Below are 16,287 nucleotides of genomic sequence, written 5' to 3'. Positions count from 1 at the left end.
CACCTGTCTCAGTTTCCCCTCTTTCAGGGCTTTCTCGAACAAATTCCCAAACAAACTCTTCTCTGGTTCCCCTCCGCGGGGCTGGATTTAGTAAAATAACAAAATCATTCCCACAGGAAATTCTTAGATTCCCACCAAGTTCAGACTCCCACTTTTCCTGCTGGGAGTCTGCCAGGCCTCCCCTGCTTGGAGCCTTTTCCCTGATACCTCAGTATTCTCTGCTGGAGCCTATTTGCCCCACAATCTCTGGAGTCTCTCTATCCCCACGTGACACTCACTGTTCCCTGCTGGAATCTCATCACTCCCTGCCTTGGCAGGCCTCTGCTCATCCCTCCCCTTCTCGGGACCTTCCTGCTGCTCTTATAGGGGAATCAGTTGATCTCTGCTCAGGTGGGCCTCCTTAGTAACTAGGTTTGGCTGGCCCTTGCCTCCAGCTCTGCCAGGGAAGCTATCCCATTACAAGTACATTAGAGACATGAGGTTTTCCCATGGGTTCCAGCTGAGGTTTCCTTCAGCAAAAACACCTGTTATCACGTCAAGGTGACAAGCTGCTGTCTGAGATGGACATACCATCCTGAACTTGCTTGGCTGCATCTCAGTTTGTCTCAGCTGCCTGAATGCTAACAGCAGGGTGCCCTATTTCCTGCACTTTCCGGGGCGGAGACACGATTGAGGTCGTATTGGCCACATTTTCTGGACAAGCCTGGATTTGCAGAGATTATTAACTCTAAGCAAGACTTTGTTCTGAACTTAGTCTGAGGGCTGGGCCAAGAAAGAATTAAATATTTTTTGCCAATCAGAGCAAGGACATAAGTTTGGAGCTTTTCAAAGGACAAAAGCAACAGGCCCTGGCCACGTTCTGCCAAAGCCCAGCGCTACAGAAGGGAATTCACATGGAAGCCAAAGAGCCTCTGCTTCCAAGCACATGTAACAGTGAAGAACATGGGCGCTTCATAAGCAGCTGGAACAGACCTGCTGAAGCAATTGTCTTCACTTCAGTTAAGCACCTCTCAGCAGCAGCAGAGACTTCCAACAAATTCCATCCTGGAACAACAGGAAAGTCTGGATAGCTGTGGAGCTACTGTGCACTGGGGAAATGAGCAAACGTTTGGAGGACACTTACAGCCCAGCCATATGGAGACTATCACAGTGACTACGTCAGCATCAGTCCCCACCTATCTCAATGAGAACACCATCCACCTGGCCGGACTGCAGGCCACCTCCTGGAGCACCTCGGCACTGGCAGCTCTTCCCAGCAAATGGCAAAGAAACTAAACTGAATGCAACCCAACCAGCTGAATGAGGTTTCTCTTCCTATGCCACTGGACGGCGACATGACCCCCATGTCCTCAGGCTCTGCGGAGAAGGAGGCTGGTGACAGCTGCAGCTTTGCTATGTGTCTGAAACTGTATATTGCCATTTTATTGTAACTGAGTCTATAGGGGGAGATGCACTAAAGTGATTTCTCAAGTGCTGAAGGCTTTTAGCAGTACCGTAGCCTGGCTGTCCAGCGGAGTCACCCCCCTTTTATCTCACATGCTTTCTATTGCCGTGAGCTCATGTGGGATTTTTGGAAAATAAGCTGTTCCTCTGGGTTCTTCCCCCAGCCGGAGCTGCTCTCCCTCGCCTGTGGAAAGGGAATTCCAGTTACGGGGCTTGGAGACCAACAGACCCAATGGCAGGTTCTTGCTGTGGACTCCTCTGGATAGCACTGCTCTGGCTGGCAGCAGCTCTCCCACCTAGGCAGCGACCCTAGAGCCGGATCAAAGGTCTGACAGGCCAGAGAATCAGGTTTCAGAGATCAACACCCAACCTAGGCATTCGAGCCCTTTGCCCACATGGGAACAAACCCCACTCAGCGCTATTTGATCCCTTCTGTCCCATTCAGGCTGGGCCAGAATGCTGTCTGGGGATCAAAGCATTGCTCCTGCATGTTAATGAGGGGATGCTGGAGGAGAGAAAGACGAATGAAGCAGGTGCAAGGGGGACAAGCTGTTTCCAGCTGGAGTCATGGTGACACAGAGGAACATAGGCAGGCACAGAAATGTAAGGAAAGATTCCGCGTGGCATTCTCTTCAGAAGCCCGACAGAAGAGGGGGCCCCACCACTAGCCGGGCAGGATTAGCCCCAGGTGGGATGGAGCTGGGGCCCAGGTGCCAGGATTTAAATCTTGGTGAATTGCTCACGACATCTCCACACTTGCACGGCCATAACCACCCCAGTACTATGAATTCTCTCATTCCTGCCAAAGATCTGTTCTGTGAACACAACCGTCAGTGGGACAAAAGGTGAACTTTTCCCTGAGTCTGTTACTCTACCTTCAGAGCTCAATTCTAGCATGGGGGAATGGCTTAGCTTAAGGCAGCAAAGCACAAGTACAGGGTTATGGAGCGAGGCATCATCAGAGCCACCAGAACACCTCGGGAGCTGCTGCTCAGACAATGCCCCCTCTCAGTTCTGACTGGAAATGAAAGTGCCAGACTCTGCCACAGGAGAGGAGAGACCTGGCTGCCTGCTTCCAGGAGTGATGTTTATTTTGGGTTGGCTGGCCCTTTGCTTGCTTTGCTGTCATTTATAACGTGCTGGGAGCAGGGATGCTCAGAGAATGTGAGCGAGTGGCATTCTAAAAGGCCTCTGAGCAGAGCCTTGGGTGAAAGGATTAACCTAGTTGTAAATACACCCCTTTGCACCAGCAAAGCTTACCAGCCTGGATGCTCAAACAAGGGACACTTCCTGAGCTGCTCAGCAATGGACCTGTACACATCATGCTCTGTCTCCTGCACATGCCATCGCTTCCCTCTTGCCTGTCTCACCCCCGACTCCGCTGTGGAAAGAAGGCTCAGATCCTGGACCAGCAGCCACAGCTCACCATCTTTGGATGCTGCTGAGATCAGGGGTTTTCATCTCCGCCTTCAGGCTGCAGCTCGAGGCCTCGCTTGGTGCTGAGCTCCTGGTTCAGAGCAAATTGTACCAGAAGCTATGAATGGGAAGGGACTGCAGGTCCCTTTGCCATCTTAGCTGGCTATTATATGCTCACTTCTTCTCTAGCACAGAGTAGCTACCACGTGACACCTGGCCTCGAAATTGCTTCTTCTGCTTCCCAGTCTCAGGTCTGTCAGCTGGAGCCTGCGTTTTTTGGGTTTGTCTACACTGGCACTTTGTCGGCACCTCCCTCCCCTGAACGACAAAATTTTTACCGACGAAAAGCGCCCGTGTGAACAGAAGCACTCTCCTGCCGACAAAGCCAGAGTCGTTCGTGGGGGGTGGAAGGAGAGCTCTCTCCTGCCGACAAACAGCAGCTACATGGCACAGCTTTTAGCAGCACGGCTGTAGCAGCACAGTCAGGTTGCTAAAAGCCTCCAAGTAGTGTAGCCGTAGCCTTTGCCTTTTAATGGTGTGTTTTAGGGAAACAAATTAACCCCAGAACTGGGGGAAAGGCTGACGTCCCCCCAGTACCCAGTGCCTTTCAGCATGTGGCTTGATGCTTTTAGAACAGGGCAGCGAGCCCACTAATCTCCCTGACAAGTGCTCTTCAGGTACAGCTAGCGAACCAGCTCATAGGGGCTGGCCAGCTGGCTCCCTGTGCTGTGGCTTTAAAAACCAGACCAAACCCCAGAGGCAGTAATTCCCAGGGAAATACTCAGGGGGGTTCAAATGCAGAGGCAGCTTAATTTATAATGGGAACTGACTCAAGTCTCCAGTCTGGCTCTTGGGCCCCGCCCAGTGGAGTGAGGCAGAGAAGGATTTAATTGCCCAGCAAAGAGCAAATGATCCTAAATGACTGATGAGCACAAGGATTCTGTGTGCCTGGTCCATGTATGAAAAGCCTCCGTCTTATCAGGCTCCAGCCAGGCAAAGTGCAGCTAATGAATCCTGGCTCTCTCTGAGACATCTCTGCTAAGCAGTAATACCACACATAAGCAACAGAGCTTCTGTGGGGGGGACAGTGAATGTTCAAGAAGAGATATAGTTAGTTTTTGCTCCTCTGGATTGTTGCAAGTACAGTGCCTCACCTAGCAGGATGGGGAAATGGAATCAAAGGGATAAAATCAGTCTGCCTTTAGACATCTTTAATTTGCAGGATTCTACCTGTGTCTGGTGTGATTGGAATACACAGGCCACAGCAGGTAAATGCTTTGTATTTTTGTCCATATGGGGTGGCTCTGGGCTCTGCCCCTCAGAAACTCTGCAGCCATCCCTGACTCATTGCTGTGCATCACCACTGATCATAGGTTCCCTTTAGAGTTATATACACACACAAAGTACAATTTACAGCTTTTGAGACAGACAGGCCCAAGATGCAGAGCTTAGCTCTAATTTCAAACTTCCCCAATATTCTGGGGTATCTGGAGCCAGGCCCACCTGTCTCCCAAAGACATAGGGAATTGGCTTCCAGCTTAGGCAGACTGTCTGTCTGTCATAAAGCAACAAGTTCCCTTCCTCTCGTCTCCAGTAGATGCACACTGAAGCACTGAAAGGTTACATAACCCTGATGTGTTTATATGGCCTGAATCAGATCATGGCTGACATGCCAAAGATTAGCAATAGAAAGAAATCTGCAATCTGTTCTAGTGGGAAGCTTCAGCCCACCAAGAAGAAAATGGAAAGTTCAAGACTGAGGAAGGAGTGAAATGTGTCATTTCTTAATTTGGCAGCAAGGGCTATAGAAAAGTCACAAGCCAAGTAATAAGCAAACGGTCACACTTGCTGTACAATGAAATTCTTTTACAATCCGGAGCTGTTCTTAGCATAAGGGCCCCAAGTGTAGCAGATCTCTGCAAATTCCTATTTCCACCCTGCGTGACATCCCAGACTGCATCGGGGGGAGGGCAGGTGGAATTGTACCTGAGGCAGCGGGCCCATGCTCTGCTCACAGCTGTCCCACTATGTTTGGCCCCTAGCTCGGATGAGAGCTAGTGCAAGTGTGTCTACATGAGCTGGGACTCGCTCCCCGCTCGTAACTTAGCCATGGCCTTAATCTGCCCTGTGCTTCAGTTCCCCATCTGTGAAGTGGGGATGAGACCTTCCCTGTCACACAGCAGCGTCACAAGGATAAATCCCTGAATCATTGTGAGGCAGCAGATACTATTGGAGTGGGGCTCAGACAAGTACCTAGAGAACCAAGCAGCCATTTCAATGGGCAGCCACGTTCACAAAAAGGCAAGGCCCCTACACAGATGATACAAGGCATGTGAGAATCAAGGAGTCACGGTTCAATGCAAGAAACACAAGGTTATTGCCCCGGTAAGAACCCTGCCTCTGGAATCCTGGCACCCTGCACAGGGCCGTCCTTAGGCATAGGCAGAATAGGCAGCTGCGTAGGGCCTCACTCTGCCTGGGGGCACCACTCTGCAGGCAGCCCAGACAGTGTAGAAGCAGGGCTGCTGGGTCCTAGAGAGAGCCGAATGCAGCACAGTCTGAGGGATGGGATTGGCTGCTGGGGTCTCTGGGAAGGGGGGGGGGTAGGGTTGGGAAAGGAGCTCACCTGTGAGTGTGACTCTTTCCCCCCGGCTGAGGTCAGGTGAGGCTGTGGCTCTGGAACCAGTATCCTTTGTTGTCTCCCATAACATCCATTCTTCTCCCCCCTGCCCCATGGAGCACCTCCTCCTTTCTCCCTCCTCCCCAGGAGCACCCCTCTCTCTCTCCTCCCTCCCCTCCGTCAGGGCTGGGTTGGGTGAGGTGCTGGGGGTAGGTGGGGGGAAGGGAGGCTGGCTGCCTGCTGAGGAATGAAAGTGAAAGTAACTCACTTCCTCGGCAGGCAGCCAGAATTGGAATGTCACACAGGGCTTGGCTGGGGTTAGCCAGATGTGTGAAAAATCAGGATAGGGGATTGGACTAGGGTGAGCAGATATCCCTATTTTATAGGGACAGTCCCAATTTTGGGGTCTTTTTCTTATATAGGCTCCTTTTACCCCCCCCTACCCCCATCCATCCCTATCCTGATTTTACACACTTTCTGTCTGGTCACTCTAGGTGGGGGTAATTGGTGCCTATATAAGACAAAGCCCCAAATATCAGGACTGGCCCTATAAAATCAGGACATCTGGATCTATCACCCTAGCGGGGGAGCGCCTCTCCCCCGGGCTGGCAGCTGCCAGCGATCCATCTCATCTGGGGGGAGCTGCACAGGGCAAGATGAGCTGCTGTGGCTCCATGGGTGCCCTGTCCCTGAGATCAGATGCTTTGCTAACTTCACCATGGTCTGTTGGGCTGGCGGCGGTGCCCTATTGGCGTGTGATTGGACCTGAGGGTTTGCTGCTGCTGTTGCCACTCTGCAACCCAAGAGGTGGATTTTGGGGTCCTGCAGTTTTCCACCTATCTCCTCCTCTACTGCAGCTGTTGGACCAGCAGGCTGGGGGGTGAACCAAGCATGAAAGCAGTACTGTGTTGCCATTTAGATTGTCATTTAACAACTTTGTTTGCCAAAAATTCTTGCTAACAATCCTGAATCCAATTTCAATGTTTTTTTTTTTAAATCAATATCTTAGTCAAAAACAGAAAATTAAGTTGTTGACAATTATTAATGACAGGTTTGGTTTGAGGCAGGGAGTGGGTCAGTTTTCATCAGAGAAACAAAAAATGTTGACTGACTTTCCTATAGCCTGTTACTCCTGATAAGAGCCCTCCAACAACTGTAATATGCTCATCTCCTTACTAGTGTATAAAGCAGGGGTCGGCAACCTATGGCACACCTGTCAAAGGTGGCAGGTGAGCTGATTTTTGATGGTATGCAGCAGCAGGCTGAGCGGCTCAGCCCATCACTGCTCGGGGGTTCCGGTTGCTGCCCTATTGCCAGCTGGGATACCAGCCATTGGCCCCACTCAGCACCTGCTGCTGGCCTGGGGACCCCCAAGGAATCCCAGGCTGGCAGTGGGCTGAGCAGGCCAGTTGAACCACTCAACCTGTTGTCAGCCTGGGGTTCCATTCACTCAGCCGGCAGCGGGCTGAGCGGGCTGGTGGCGGGCTGAGCAGGGCCGGTGGGGGGTTGAGTGGCTCAGTCTGCTGCCAGTCTGGGGGGCCAGCAGCACTCAGCCTACTGCTACTCCGGGGTTCCGGCTGCCGGCCCCTTGCCAGTCAGGAGCTCAGCCGCCAGCCCCACTCTGCCTCCTGCCAGCCTGGGTGAGCAGAATCCCAGGCTGGTAGCAGGCTGAGGGGGGGTTGGCGGCCGGGATCCTGGCTGGCAGGAGTTGGTGGTCAGAACCCCAGACCAGCAGCGGGCTGAGCAGGGCCTGGGATCCTTGTCTAGGGTTCCAGCCACCAGCCCGCTGCCGGTTTGGGGTTTCATTTACTCAGCTGGCAGTGGCCTGAGCAGGACCGGTGGCCAAGACCTCAGATAATAACAATAGTTTATTTATATAATATAGACATAGAGAGAAACCTTCTACAAACATTAAAATGTATCACTGGCACGAGAAACCTTAAATTACAGTGAACTTGGCACACCACTTCTGAAAGGTTGCCGACCCCTGGTATAGAGTGACCATATGTTGTACTAAGATTCTCCTGCTTTTTTTTTTCCCTGTGAGTCAGTATAACTTTTGCCAGCCCAGAAGTTGGGCAGCCAATGTTTTACGTTTTCACAATGTTTTCTCCAACTTTCATAAAGTAAATACATAGTTAATATGAGTTAAAAAGGCCAGGGACACTTCTTTGTGAAGAATCTGTACAGCAGATCATGCCCATAGACGATCCAGAAAAGAAATTTGAGGTTGAATTTTTTAATGTTGTGATGGATAAAGCAGTATCTGCTGTTGATGAAAGGTTTAATACCTTGCAAGTACACCATGAACAGTTTGGATTTTTGTATGACATAACTAAATTCAACAAAATAGGAAAACAAGAGCAACTAATGACAAAGTGCAAGAATCTAGAGAGCCTCCTGAAGCACGGTGATAGTTTTGATTTAAATGGAGTTGAACTGTACGAAGAATTGAGTACACTGTCATCAATGTTGCCACATGCAAAATCGGTGATGGACATTGTACAGTTTATTCATACCCGCAAACTTGATGACATATATCCTAACGTGTACATTGCCACTCGTATTCTACTGACAATTCCTGTAACAGAAGCATCAGGAGAACGGAGTTTCTCAAAACTAAAGCTCATTAAAAACTATCTCCGCTCTACAATGAGTCAGGAACGCTTGACTGGTCTTGCTATTCTTGCGATCGAACAAGATACGACTTTGTCTTTGTCATACGATGACATTATTACTGATTTTGCAGCCAAAAAAGCCAGAAAGATTGCTTTTAATTAAAAACAAATCTTTGTTTCAATACTTCTTCATATAAATTTCCAATAAAATTTTGATAAATTAAAAAAAATATATTATTTGCATCATTCTGTCATATCAGAATTTTTTCTATAGTGCTGCTTCTTTAGTGCTAGTCCATCAGCATTACAGTGTGCTTAATTGAGTTAAACTGGTTTTAATAATGTGATTGTGGCAAGTTTTCCAATACTATAAGCTTATGTTTGTGTTGCTAAGAGCAGATCAGGCACAGGGGCACCAGTTTAATAATCTCGCCTAGGGCACCATAAATCCTAAGGCCGGCCCTGACCCTGCATGTGCGCGGCTTGCCGTTTGGCCGAGGTGGGCAAGCAGAAGGATAGTTTTCAGCTACAAGATGAAATAACAAAACAAAATCTTCCCGTGCCCCAAAGCCCCCACAAACCCAAACAAGAACCAACCAAACCCTGCCCTGGAAAGCACACCCTACCAAACCAAGCCACTCCGAGCACACACTTCTCCCCTGAGGAGAGGATGAAGAGACAAACCACACGTGACAGGTGTGAGGGATGTTGTGTAATTCACTCCTGGGAGGTGCTCAGCTACTACAGTGAGGAGTGTGGTAGAAGCACCTCTAGTTAAGTGAAGCTCCAAAATATATTTTCCAATATAAAAAATGGAAGGTAAAAAACTCTTCTTCCCGCATCCAGGGAGAACACAATTCCTCAGTGATTTAGGCTGTTTTGTCTTAATCAGCTGCTCTCCAGAGGGTTATAAATGTAATAGTAACAGTTGTCAGTGCTTTATGCCTAACAGATGCCAATCTAATAAGCTATAACAAGCCATGCTGAGTATAATTATAGTAGGGGGCTGTGTGCTAACCCCTTGGCATTTTATCATAATGTGCTGTAGCAACGTCTGTAAATGATTCAGTAATACTGAATACACAGGACTGCTGCTCTGTCCCTGGCTCATGTTAATTAGCTGCAACTGAACCTCACAACCTTCCTCCCACAAAATGCCCCATGTCTGTTAGCAGGCTCACTCCCTTGGGAAGGCCAGAGGCCCTTTGGACTGTGAACTCTGCTGGGATAAAGAGGAGACAGACACAGTGGTGTCCCCTGAGTGAAGGCTAAATAATCCGTGCACACCATGTCCCTTTGCCCAGGCCGCTGGGACCTGACTAGAGGTGGCCAGAGAACAATTCTGCTTCACATGAACTTGTGAGGTTTTGAAATCTCTTTGCATTCCAACGTGGAACAAAAACAAAACCTTTCGAGCATTTTTGCAGGATGAGCACTTTTGGATCCACACGGTCTCGGTAGATAGGTAGATAGATAGATAGATAGATCTGACCGTGTGGATCCAAAAGTGCCTGTTCTGTAAAAATGCTCAAAAGATTTTGCTTTTGTTCCACATTGGAATGGAAAGAGATTTCAAAACCTCACAAGTTTGTGTGAAGCAGAGTTTTTCTCTCTCTCCCCCCAGAAGTGACCAGAGCCCAGGACCTTAGAAATCTTCCCATTGAAACGTAGTTCAAAACCGCTGCCACTCTGCTAAATGCTCTGGCTTGGACAGAACAGCACATTGGGAGGGCAACACATATCACCTGAACTGTTCTGCCCTGCTGCTGAGCCGAGAGGCAGCCTGCTCAAGCCTCCCCTCTGAGACGGGCAAAGCTGGAAGTACGTGCTGAGAGTGCCCTCTCTTGGCAAAGCTCCAAAGTACAAGTGGCTGTTTCTGCTCTCAGTGCCTCCCCTGGCGTGGGGGATCCAGTAGGGGGGCAGTTTGGCTCCAGGTGGATTTAGGTCACCAATGAAGTCCCACTCTTGATTATCAGACCTGACTCCCTAACGGCACTAGCTGTGGCTGTGTGCTAATGTAACACCAATAGACCCCAGTCATCAGCGGGCGGGATTGAACCAGGGACCTCTGGAGCTTAGTGCATGAGCCTCGACTGCATGAGCTAAAAGCCAACCGGCTCTTAGCTAAGGCTGTAGAGCAGACTCATTTTGTCTCTCTCTAAGTGGTCGTGGTGCCACTAGATGGGACAGAACACCCGGCCCAGGAGCTGTGTGGGTTACGCTAAGACTCACCCCAGCATGTGACTGACAAAGCCTCTTTGCAGGCTGCAGGGAAGGATACCCCAGCCGAACTCTGTGCAAGAGCCAGTGCTTCTTCTGGCCCCAGCTCCCTGTTCTGGACACCCAGCATCACCCAGCAGCAATTATGGAAACCATCTCTCTTTGGTAGAGAGGCTCAGGAGCTGACTTCAGGCTCAGCTGAGGGATCGAGAACTCTCCACTCCTGCTCTGCACAGCTGGCTCCTGTTGTTAGATGCTGCTGTTGTTTTTATTAGCTTGTAGCAAAGGCGGAGCTCTTTAACCCCTAGAATGTACTACACAGCAGCAGCTCATGCAGGCAGGACCGTCTGATCCTGGAGATTTATAGGCAGATGCTAAGCTTCCTTTGCATTTTCTAATTAGCTGTGTGGCTCTGTGCCATGCACCGTAACATCCCAGCAAAATAAACCTTTTAACCAGAGACCTGACTGAGCACTTCGGCCAGATGATTCTCGGGCAGATGCTTGCCCACAGCCGACAGACAAACTACACTGCACATAGAAAGGTGCATTCAAGTGGGATTTGGAGGTGTTGACCTAAGACTGTGTTTCAATAGTAAATACATTTCCTTGCATCAGCTGCAAACATGGATGGAAAATCAGAACGATGATTTACAGTACAGAAGGCATCAGGACACTGGAATTTCTATGCAATTACTACTCAGACAGGACATTGATTTTCTGTCCTAATGATGTTTCCAGTGGGTATGTAAAGAACTGAGTTCCTGGCAACCTGCCTGTAGTCTTTGCTGCACAGTTTCCTCATATGTTGTCAAACACTAGCATACTGTACCATAACAAATTGAACTAAATTTCAAGGTGGCCCTAATTAGCATCCACAGCTTCCAAATGCTTAGCACTCCTCAGAGAGTAACTTCCTCTTTGCATCCCCTGTCTACAATTTCATTCACAACAGCTCCAAATCTCCCCCTCCTCAGCCCCACTCTGATGCCATTTTGCAATGTATAAGTCTAATTAAAGACACTGCATGGTGCCGAGCGGATTCATATCTCCTCCTGAACAACTGATATTCATTAGTAGTGACTATTAGATTAGTGAGTTCATCAAAGTGAAATGATTACATCTATTGCAGGCAAGTCTTGTGTTTACACAATTCCCAGGTAGAAAGAGCACCAGTCATTGCCTCTGACAAGAAGGAAGAGGGAAAGTATCAAACTGGACAAGGAAAGCTGCCAACAAATGTAAGAGGGAAACAAGCGTTTCTCAGGGAAAAGATTCAGTTCCACCAAATATGTGAACAGTGAGAAAATGAGCAAGGCTAAAAAAGCAAGCAGGGGTTAAGCTATAAAGTTAAATGAAGAATTGTGGCAGGCAATGAAATCTACCACTGGTTTTGTTGATGTTTATGTATCTCTCACTGATACATACACACATGTTGGAATGTGTGCAGAGCCAGCATGAAAGTGCAGCATATGCTACACTGAGACTAGTTTAACAAGCAAAAGATGCCAAGCACAAACAAACATCTGCAACAGAAAATCACTAGCTTCCCGGTTTCATTTTGCCCAACAATGGAGAAGAGGATAGAAAGGATTTGCTCTGATTTGAAGTAGTTAAAAGCACATGCTTGGTCTCAACACAATCTAGGCAAAACATCTGAAAGCAAAAGAAAATGTTTCAGAAACAAAATCGCTGAGGCAAACTGTGCTAATGCAGAGGAAGGGTTAGCATTACATTTAGAAAGGCAACCAAAATTAAGAAAGCAACTTTGGAAGTATAGACTTACCAACCAGGCTTCTGTTCCTGAGCCCAGTTCCTCGCCACCTTCCGCAGCCTACTCCACACATACAATTAACAGTGGCAGAGATCTGGCTCGCTGTTTCTATGGAGTTTTAGATTCTGATTCCTGACTATGTATAAGGCTACTGCAGCTGCACTGGAATAGGCTCCGAGGTACACAAAAAAGTCTACAAAAATGATCAGTCTCACTGTACAGCTTCAGGAGTGATTCAACCAACAACAATCAACTAAACCTAAACCCACATCTGTGCCGAGGGATGTTACCAACACACGCACGCCACAAGGCTCTGTGTGTGCATGTTATTTACATGTGCAAACACACTACACAAATATAGCTACATATATAGGTACACACACAAATACAAACATTCACGTGTGAATAGATGATTCAATTATTGTCTCTATCTGCATGTCTCTGGTTTTGTAGGTTTAATATTCTTTTAATATCGTTTGATTAAAGATGTAACCTGCAAATGTTATACACCCTACATTTGAACCTGGAACCTTCAACATCAAAAGAGATTCCTCTATTATTTGAACTAAAGGAATAACTCCATCAGCTAGCAGTAGGCTCTTATTCTATATGTGGACCAGCCACTAAAGGGGAATGCAACATACGTTCTTACAAGCGTGTTACACAACGTGTAGATAAAGTAGGTGTCTGTCCCTGTGTCTCCCCTGTCTGTTCTTTGCCCCTGCAAGCTCCTCTTCACCTGCGTGGCCACTGGCGGTGGAAGTGTAAGCAAGGAATATCTTTGCTTCGGAGGATTAGGACTCGCATGGCATGGCATGGCATGGCATGCTACTGTATTAATGTCTTTGTTTAAAATACATTTTTAACGATGGTTCGAATGAATCCATTATGCCCAGCGCACTAATTTAATTCACACATCTGCACATTCAGAGCTGCTGCTTGTAGCTGCACAGTGTCAGCAAGGAGCGATGTCACAATTCTATGCAGCTTTCCCATCAGGTCTCCCTGCCACATGAACCATCTCAAGCGGAATTTTTTTCCCAACAAATTTCAAAGGCAAATTTTCCATGGAAAAACCCCAAGCAACGTCTGTGCCCAGCAAAGTCTATGCAATGCGGAGAGCTGTAGTGCATGAAGAAGCACTCGCATGTCTATATGCAGGGACCAGCCACAGAGCAGAGACATTCACGTGCGAGTGTTTATAATAGTTACTGTTTATGAGCGTCTGTTAAGTGCCAACAGGGTGTTCCCCACTGTCCAAGGCCTGCTGCCTGCCACGGAGCTTGCACGGGGCACCCCCGAGGACTACACACAGGGCTACAGGTAAACAGAACCAGGCCTACATGGACAGATGACGTGTGCCAGGAACTGGGAGCTTAGCCTAGGGCCTTCTGTTTTCCTTGTTTTTACACTTTGCCCAGCCTGCCATTTCCTTCCTCCTCTCTCCACACTGGTATCCCAGGGAGTGGGGAAGCGTTTTAACGGCAGTGAGTCAGCGGGAGTGGGTGCATGGAAGAAGTGAGTTTTGAGGCAAGTTCTGTGAGCTTTACTGAGACTATCACCCAGCACTTGTGGTGGGGACTTAACTGGGAACATCTCAACAGCACCTTGCAATCATTCAGTCCTTAAGCTGCAGTGCTTCCCCAGGAGGAGGGATGCATTTAACATATGGGTAAACTGAGGCAAAAGAGCAGCTAATTGGTTTACACAGGGTCACACCCTGCCTCAGTGCCACGGCTGGGACCACAGCCCAGAGTCCTGGTTCCCAGCCAGCTTCTCTAACCATTACACCAGATTCCCTCTCACAGCCTGACACAGAACCCAGGAGTCTCAGCTCTCTAACCACCAGACAATGTTTTTCCCACAGGAACACCCTCCTGCCAGCCTCTAAGTCACTAGCATAGTACCTATTTCCCATTTTATTCCACTGAGTCTCTGTCCAGTATTGGATCCATTTTATAATTCTCATCCTGCCTTGGACTGACGCTCTCAATATCTCGCTTGTCTCTCAGACCCCTTCTGACCCACCACATCCATTCAGATTGTCTGCCCATGACTAATTGGTTACCCTGCCTTCCAGTGGATGGCCCTGCTGCCAGAATGCCCCAGGCCTCTGGGCCTTGCTCCCCCAGGACATTAGGAGTGAGTCAGTAACTTAATTCAGCCCCGAGAGGCAGCCTAATTCTGCAGACCAGCTGATTTCTGTCAGACTCTGAAGGAAACTCGTGGTCTGCGGCCAGCCAGAGGAGCTCATTTTCATGCTACAAAAAAATAACATGTTGTACAGCTGACAATGAGGACTCTGAATTCTCCACTGACCCCTGGGACGGGTAGGATGGCTGTGACCTAACTAGGTCTTTTCCTTCTGATGGATGGTTCAGTTAAATGAACTGGGAACCTGCCACTGCAGATTCCTGCTTCCCAAGACCCTACTGACTCCCACCCCCCACTTTCTCACACACTGGCTTTTGCCCAGTCTCTCAGATGTCACACAATGCTGCAGTATCTCTAAGCAGTGGCCCAGAACCTGGGCACTTGGATCTACCCCACAACTCCAGGGCATTTGTCTTTGGCCACTGCTGGGGGTGTGTGTGTGATCCATCATTAGATTTCACTTTGCACTTTTGACTCTATACTGATTCCTGTGCTCCTCTCCCCCAAGGGCTTCTGCTCATTTTACAGAAGGAATTTTCTGTCTTCAGGCAATAAAGCCAGTGGAACCTCCAGAGTGTCAGCCACCAAGCTAAAAGACCCAAGTCTGCACCCACCAACTTCACAGACTGGGAAATTTCAAACACATTGGTCAGACTACTAGCTGAATTCTGCTCTTCCCTCAGGTCAGACCTGCTGCCTCCAGGCACCGGACAGGAGAGATTCACTAAAGGAAGGAGTTGGGGTTTCTTTTGGAGAGAGCTCACTGTGATTCTCCCCTCTGAGTACCGGAGCCCTGGCCCTTGAGAAATGCTGACAGAGAAGTAGAGTTGTTGTTATTATTTGTGTTACTGTGGTGTCCTGGAGCCCAGCTATGGAGCAGGCCCCAGTTGTGCTCAGTGCTATACAAACACTGAACAAAACAATCTAAGTATCAAACAAGCCACAGCCTGATGGGGGAGCACAACGGATCAGGGACACAGTATTAGTCAGCATGACAGGCAGTGGTATCAATGCTTCACTCCAAAGAGAGTTTTAAGGGGTGCTTTGAAGGAATTCCTTAGTTTTGCCGGTGTTTATGGGAGCCGGTGGGGGACAGCATGAGAGAAAGCACAAAGGTGCTTACTTGAATGTTATTGAACAGGTGGGTGACGGAGGCTGCCAACATGGTAGGAGGTGGGAGCCCAGGTCTGGAGAGATCAGTAGGGTGGGAACAGGCAGTGAAAAGCCTCGCAAGGGAAGACAGCAGCGATGTGACAGAGAAGGAGGAGCCAGTGGACGGATAACAAGAGAAGGGTGATGTGGCCAAAATGACAGGCTAGGAAAATGGCCTTTGCAGCAGCATTCTGATGGTTAGGAAAGGTGTCAGGGCACATTTGTCAAGGCCAGAGAAGAGGATGTTGTAGTACTCAAGATGATGACAAGACTTCTGGCTAGGAGGGTGGATAGGAAAGGCTGTGTCTATGCAGGAAGAATCAGCAAGATTTAGACATAACCTGGAGGTGAGGATCCAGAGAGATCTGAGTGGAAGATGCTGCCCAGGTTACAGGCCTGAACACCAGGCAGGATGGTGGTATTGTCCACAGTGACAAAGAGACAGACAGATATAACAACTGGGGTTTTACAACCTGAGTCTGTGCCACTAAGGGGCAGCACCTCAGGGCACTGCAGAGCTCCTGAAAGATGCTAAACTGCAGGTGTGCAGCAGCACACAGGATCAGGCCCACTATGCTGTAGTTGCGACAATGCGGTTCATTGTCACAATTACAGCATCATGCGATGCGTCTAGGTTGCAAAAAGGGATGTAGTAATAAACCATAAATCAATAAAAACTTATTGTCAGCACAGAATCTACCTTTCAGTCCAAGAGCAGCTTGCTCAGCTGCTGAGAGCAATGAGAGGGCAAGGAACCCTGATTTCCCACAGACCAATTCTGGAGCACTGCTCAGACTGCATTGTGGCAGGGCCATTTCTGCACACACCAACCCCCCAGGAGGGGCTCGTTAGCTGCCTCGGGGCAGGTACGCAATCTACATTCAGCAGCTG

General features: G+C 48.8%; 1 protein-coding gene across 5 annotated transcripts in view; it reads right to left on the bottom strand.

Moving 5' to 3' along the window:
• The window catches only part of SYT6 (synaptotagmin 6), a 97,249-nt gene that overhangs the window by 72,712 nt on the left and 8,250 nt on the right, over positions 1–16,287 (bottom strand). Inside the window, exon 1 of one of the 5 annotated variants that reach the window (XM_050954344.1) lies at positions 12,103–12,139. The exons of the other annotated variants lie outside the window; for them this stretch is intronic. The gene's annotated coding sequence lies outside the window, so the exon portion shown is untranslated. Of the gene's footprint in view, positions 1–12,102; positions 12,140–16,287 lie in introns of those variants that run through there. 5 annotated transcript variants of the gene reach the window in all.

This window comes from Gopherus flavomarginatus, chromosome 5, assembly GCF_025201925.1.
Source record: "Gopherus flavomarginatus isolate rGopFla2 chromosome 5, rGopFla2.mat.asm, whole genome shotgun sequence".
NCBI classification, from domain to species: Eukaryota; Metazoa; Chordata; order Testudines; family Testudinidae; genus Gopherus; species Gopherus flavomarginatus.
Note: the sequence above shows the minus strand (reverse complement) of the source record. Positions and strands in the feature narration are given on the sequence as shown.